The sequence below is a fragment of the Gossypium arboreum genome, chromosome 12, assembly GCF_025698485.1.
Source record: "Gossypium arboreum isolate Shixiya-1 chromosome 12, ASM2569848v2, whole genome shotgun sequence".
NCBI classification, from domain to species: domain Eukaryota; kingdom Viridiplantae; phylum Streptophyta; class Magnoliopsida; order Malvales; family Malvaceae; genus Gossypium; species Gossypium arboreum.
This window is the reverse complement of record NC_069081.1, coordinates 4,941,100-4,947,099: the sequence shown is the minus strand read 5'-3', so window position 1 is coordinate 4,947,099 and position 6,000 is coordinate 4,941,100.

The window sequence follows — 6,000 nt, the reverse complement described above, 5'->3', positions numbered from 1 at the left end:
GTACCTCATTACTTGCTCCTACTCCCGGTTGCCTCGGTGATCGCCTCTAGTAGGAGCATTTCCGGATCTAGCACTCTGTGTTACCTCTCGGCTAGCCACTTCGGACATTCTCGTACAAAATGATCTGGAGCACCACATTTATAGCAAACATTTTCGCCGCCCGACAAGGACCATAATGAAGTCTACCACACCGTGGACACCTCGATCTACCCCGTTCGACATTACCTACACTCGTAGTCGAGGTGGTCCGAGCCTTCGGATCCTTAAATCTGCTACCTCTATTCGACTAGATTGCCCGCCGAAAAGCTAGATCCGGTAGAAAACTCTCTGGGCCTCTTGGATGTAGCTTGAAATGATCGCTCATCTGTCTCTTCTTTGTATCTTGTGTCTCTGTCTCAACTTTGCCTTTTCTTTTTAATAGCTCCTCCGCTTACATGCTCTCTCAACTAAAATAACGAACTCTTTTATTTCTAGGACACCCATCGACAATGGATATCATCATTTAACCCATCCTCAAACCTTTTACACAGATAGCCTCTGTGGACACACATTCTTGAGCATATTTATCGAGCTCGACAAATTCACGCTCATAATCGGTCACCGCTCATATTGCCTTGTTTCAATTCCAGAATTCCTTTCTCTTCGGTCAATAAACCTCGATCGATGTACTTTTTACGAAATTCTTCCCGAAAGAAATCCCAAGTGACCCTCTCTTTCGGTACAACCGATACAAGTGTCTTCCACCAGTAGTAGGTGAGTCTCTAAGAAGTGATACTACACATTTCATACATTCCTCGGTGTACAAGATAATTCGTCAAAGACTCGATAGTATTTTCTAACCAAAATTTCGCTCTTTCGCATCATCATCTTTTGTTGCTCGAACTCTTTCGCCTTGTTTCTGATTCTATCAACGGTGGATTTTCTCTTACCACTGCATTGTGGATCGGGAAGCTTGAGCTACATGGGTAGCCCGAGAATCATGAGGGGTGGAGGTCTAATCCGGATTCGTCGAACGAACTTGGCAAACAAATCATTCAAATCTCTAAGAGAGCTTCTCGAGTCACTCCTCCCTGATCAACTATTACTGGCCTATTCTCATATGGCGCTACCCCTTCTGTGGAAGCAGGTGCATTACTTTCTACATCATCATCACCGGCTCGCCCGAGATCCATTACTATAAAACAAAATATTTAAAAAAAAATCGTCAGGAGTCGTCACACTATCAAAATACAAGTATGGCATGTATAGCTAGACTTTTTCTCACACTAACTGTTCCGAGAACCGACTAAACCTACTCGATACCAATAAATGTAACACTCCTTACCCGAGACATTGTTTAATCGAGCACGAGGCATTACTAAACTTATTCTATCCCTTAAATAGGTTTAAATTGTTTATTTAAGCATTTCGAATGTGCTGCCATTCTGCGTCGTAGTCGCCTAAAAATTCATATCTTGAGTTTCGAAACTCGAAATTAAGATCCGTAAATTTTTCCTGAAACTAGACTCATATATCTATCTACTAATTTTTTTTCATAGATTTTTGACTTGGCCAATTAGTACAGTTTATTAGTTAAAGTTTCCCCTGTTTCAAAACTCGACTGCACTAACCTCTTGTTACTACGAACCATGTTTCTTCCTGTACAAAATTTATATCACTAAGCCGTTTGTTTCTCTTAAAACTAGACTCAACAATTATTATAACCATATAAATTATACCTTCTAATTAGTTTTTTACAATTTATGGTGAATTTCCAAATTTGAAACAGGGGTTCCAGAAATCGCTCTGACCCTATTTCATTAAAACTCAGATATATCATGAAATATAATACCTTTACCTATTTTTCTTATTCCATAAGAAAATAGACATAATAAGCTTTAATTTCATATATTATTCATCTTCAAACTATGTTTATACAATTTTTAGTGATTTTTCAAAGTTACGTCATTGCTGTTACTTGAATCTGTTTTTAGGTTACTTTCACATTTTTCATAATTTTCATGTGATAATCACCATTCAATCATACATATTAATAAACATGCATATCATCGGCCATTTTATTAGCTAATCACTAGCAAGTATTTACACATCATTCATTGTTCATATTATACCAAAATGGCTAAGTTTCTATACATGCCATACACAAAACAAAACGCCTAATTATACCGAAGTTATTTCTTTGATAGTGTGATCGGCCTCCGACGTTTCCTTCGATCCCCGAGTGGCTAGATAAGTACTATAAGAAGAAGAAAATAAAGAGATTAAGCACTGGGCTTAGTAAGCTTACAAGCAAATAAATCACAACATTCAACATAATGGATAATTATGCATAATATCATCTAACATCATAAATTTCTTTACTTCTCAATTTCTATCTTCTTCTTTATTCCCTTACCTTCTTTCTTACCGACCTTTCCTTTTCATAAGTATAATCTACTTTTCCTTTGCTGTTAATTCACTGTAATTTAACTCGTATCCTGACCCGTTGAACCACTCGGAATACTAAGGATACTAGGTCGCTCTCGCTCATCAATATCTCGCCAATGCCATGTCTTTGACATGGACTTACATGAATTATTCCTGTCTCCAATGCCATATATAATATGGACTTACATGGCTCAATCCTGTCTCCAAAGCCATATTTCTAATATGGACTTACATGGCTCATTTCGTTTCGTCGTCTGTCAACCCTAATATCCTAACATTCCTGGGTTCAACCGGCTTTCTAACACTTTTCCTCTGTCACTTCACCTTAAATTTGACTTTAAATATTTTCATAACATAAATATATAAATGCTGAAATTGACAATAATAATGTAAAATAAAAGAATATTGCATTTATTTACTGTAAACTTACCTCGATACAAAATGTGACTAAACTTTACAATTTAGTCCTTTACTTTTTCTTTTCCCCGATCTACTCTCGAATTTCGCTCTTCTTGATCTATAATAGAAAATTTAGCTTATTCAATATCAACATTTATCAAAACAACCCTTTACTCAAACTTTGGCAAAATTATATTTTTGCCCCTAAACTTTCACATATTTGCACTTTTTCCCCAAGGCTCGTAAATTAAACTTCATCCTATTTTCTTATGTTTTATGACATGCTGATCATTTTTCCCTTCTATGGCAACATCAAATTCACACACTAACATGTACTTATGACTATTAGGTATTTTTACCGATTAAGCCTTTTACTGTTTTCACTTAAAACCAAGTAGCACAAGTTGTCTAACATAATTTAAAACCTCATATTCCATCATAAAACATCAAAATACACAAATTTCACCTATGGGTATTTTTCCAAATTTGATTCCTAACTTAAATTATTGCTAGCATAAGCTTTATCGAGCTAGGGACTTCAAAACGTAAAGATCATTAAAAGCGGGCTTGGAATCACTTACTATGAAGCTTGAAAGTTGAAGAAACCCCAGCTATGGAGAGAGGTAAGGTTCTGCTGGTAACTTGAAGAAGATGATACAATTTTATCATCTTTTTACCTTTTATTAATGTTAATAACCAAATGACCAAAATGCCCTCCTTACTAAACTTTCAAAATTCCTTCCATGTCCTAATTTTGTCCATGAACTTAAAATTGGTCAAATTACCATTTAAGATCTCCTAATTAATATTCCAAAATAATTTCATACTAAAACTTCTAGAATGCAAGTTTTGCAAATTATTCGATTTAGTCCCTAACCTCAATTTAAGCACTTTATGCATAGAATTTTATCACGAAATTTTCACACAATCATGTAATAATACCATGAACCTCAAAATAATAATAATTTTTTTTTTACCCTGAATTTGTGGTTTCGCAACCACTGTTCCGTTTAGGCCCTATTTCGGAATGTTACAAATTTCTTACCCCCTATTCTCCGTCTCCCTTTTCTTCCTCCTATAGGGTGTATTTATAGGCTTTGGAATGCCTAGAGGCCCTCAAAATTAGCCTTTTTCGAATTGGACTTAACTTGGGCTCGGTAGGGACACGCCCGTATGACATGCCCGTGTGCGATTACTTCAGGCTGTGTTCGAGCCTGTTAGAATGGCACGTGTGTATGCTATACTCGTGTAGTCGTGCTCCAATTCTGCTAGATTGGCACGACCGTGTGGTCTGCCTGTGTGAGGAGGTCCAGACTGTGTTGATCTCGTACTTTGGCTTATTTTCTCCGTTTTTGGCCCGTTTCTCGTTCCTTTCGCTCTCCTATGCTCTTTTAAGTATAAAACATGAAATTAAAGCATTAGGGGCATCGAATTCACCAATTCTTATGGAAAATCATCCATAAAATGCGTTAAACATGGCACTAGAGCTTCTGAGTTGTTCATCTTGATCACGGTAATGGCATCTTTGAAGTATGAAATTCCGCTGTTAGATCGTAACACCAGATTTAAGTTGTGGTAGATTAAGATGCAAGCAATTCTTGCACAAATGGATTTGAAGGATGCCCTGCTAGGGATAGATAAGATACCTTCGACATAAATGGATGAAGAGAAGAAGCATAAGGATCGAAAGACGCTAACACAAATACATCTGCATTTGCCTAACGAAATTTTACAGGATGTGATGAAGGAGAAGACCGTCGCTGCATTATAGAAGATACTGGAACAAATATGTATGCCGAAAACTCTAACTAACAAGTTACATATAAAGTAGCATCTTTATGCTAATCGTTTGGAGAAAGGTGCATCTGTTCACGAACACTTAACAGTGTTTAAAGAAATTCTCTTAAACTTAGAGGCCATGGAGGTTCAATATGATAAGAAAGATCTAGGGTTGATTCTACTTCATTTATTGCCCCCGTCTTATTCAACCTTTGGAGACATGATTTTATATAACCGCAAGTCTCTCATAATTGATGAGGTTTATGATTTTTTGACCTTATATGGTAAGATTAAGCATCTTGCGGTTAAACCAGATTCTAAGGGAGAGGGCCTCATTGTTCATGGGAGACAGATCAGAATGCTGATGATGATCGTGGAAGGCCACAGGAACGAAATCCTTGCTGTAAAATTTATAACTTCTGCAAAAAAAAATGACATATTAAATTTGAGTACTATAAGCTATAGAACAAGATCAAAATGGAGCTTGCGAATCAAAAGAAAAACAACCAGAAAATTTTGGTGAAGTTGATGTTGTAGAAGACTATAACGATGGTGAACTTCTAGCCACTTCTATCAATAATTCTAAAGTGTGTGATGAGTTGATCATTAATTCAGGCTGCACCTTCCACATGAGTCCCAATCGGGATTGGTTTACAACTTACGAAACAATGTCTAAAGATGTTGTTTTAATGGGAAATAATGCTTCGTGTAAAATTGCAGGTGTTGGAACGATTGAAGTTAAGATGTTTGATGGAGTTGTCAAAATAGTTAGTGACGTGCGACATGTTTCAGAATTGAAGAGAAATTTAATTTCGTTGACTACTTTTAATTCAAAAGGGTACAGATACAAAGCTGAAAGTGAGGTTTTGAAGATTTCCAAAAGTTCCTTCGTTGTGATAAAATGGCAAAGAAAAATTGCTAAGTTATATGTTTTGCAGGGTTCTACTGTTACTAATGATGCAGCTATCGCTTCCTCTTCCTTGTTAGATAATGATATTACTAAATTTTAGCATATGAGTCTAGGGCATATAAGTGAGAATGGCATGACAGAAATGAGTAAAAGATAACTTCTTGATGGGTAAGGAATTTGCAAATTAAAGTTTTGTAAGCACTGTATTTTTGAGAAGCAAAAGAGAGTTCGATTCACCAGAGGAATCCATAACACGAAGGAAACATTGGAGTATATTCATTCTAATCTGTAGGGGTTATCCAAAGTGCTTTCGAGAGGTGGAGTTAATTTTATGCTAACTTTTATTGATGATTTTTCCAGAAAGGTTTGAGCGTTCTTCCTGAAGCAAAAAAATGATGTGTTTTCTGTATTTAAGTCTTGGAAAACTATGATTGAAAAACAGATGGGAAAACAAATAAAACACTTTCATACAAACAATGGCTTAG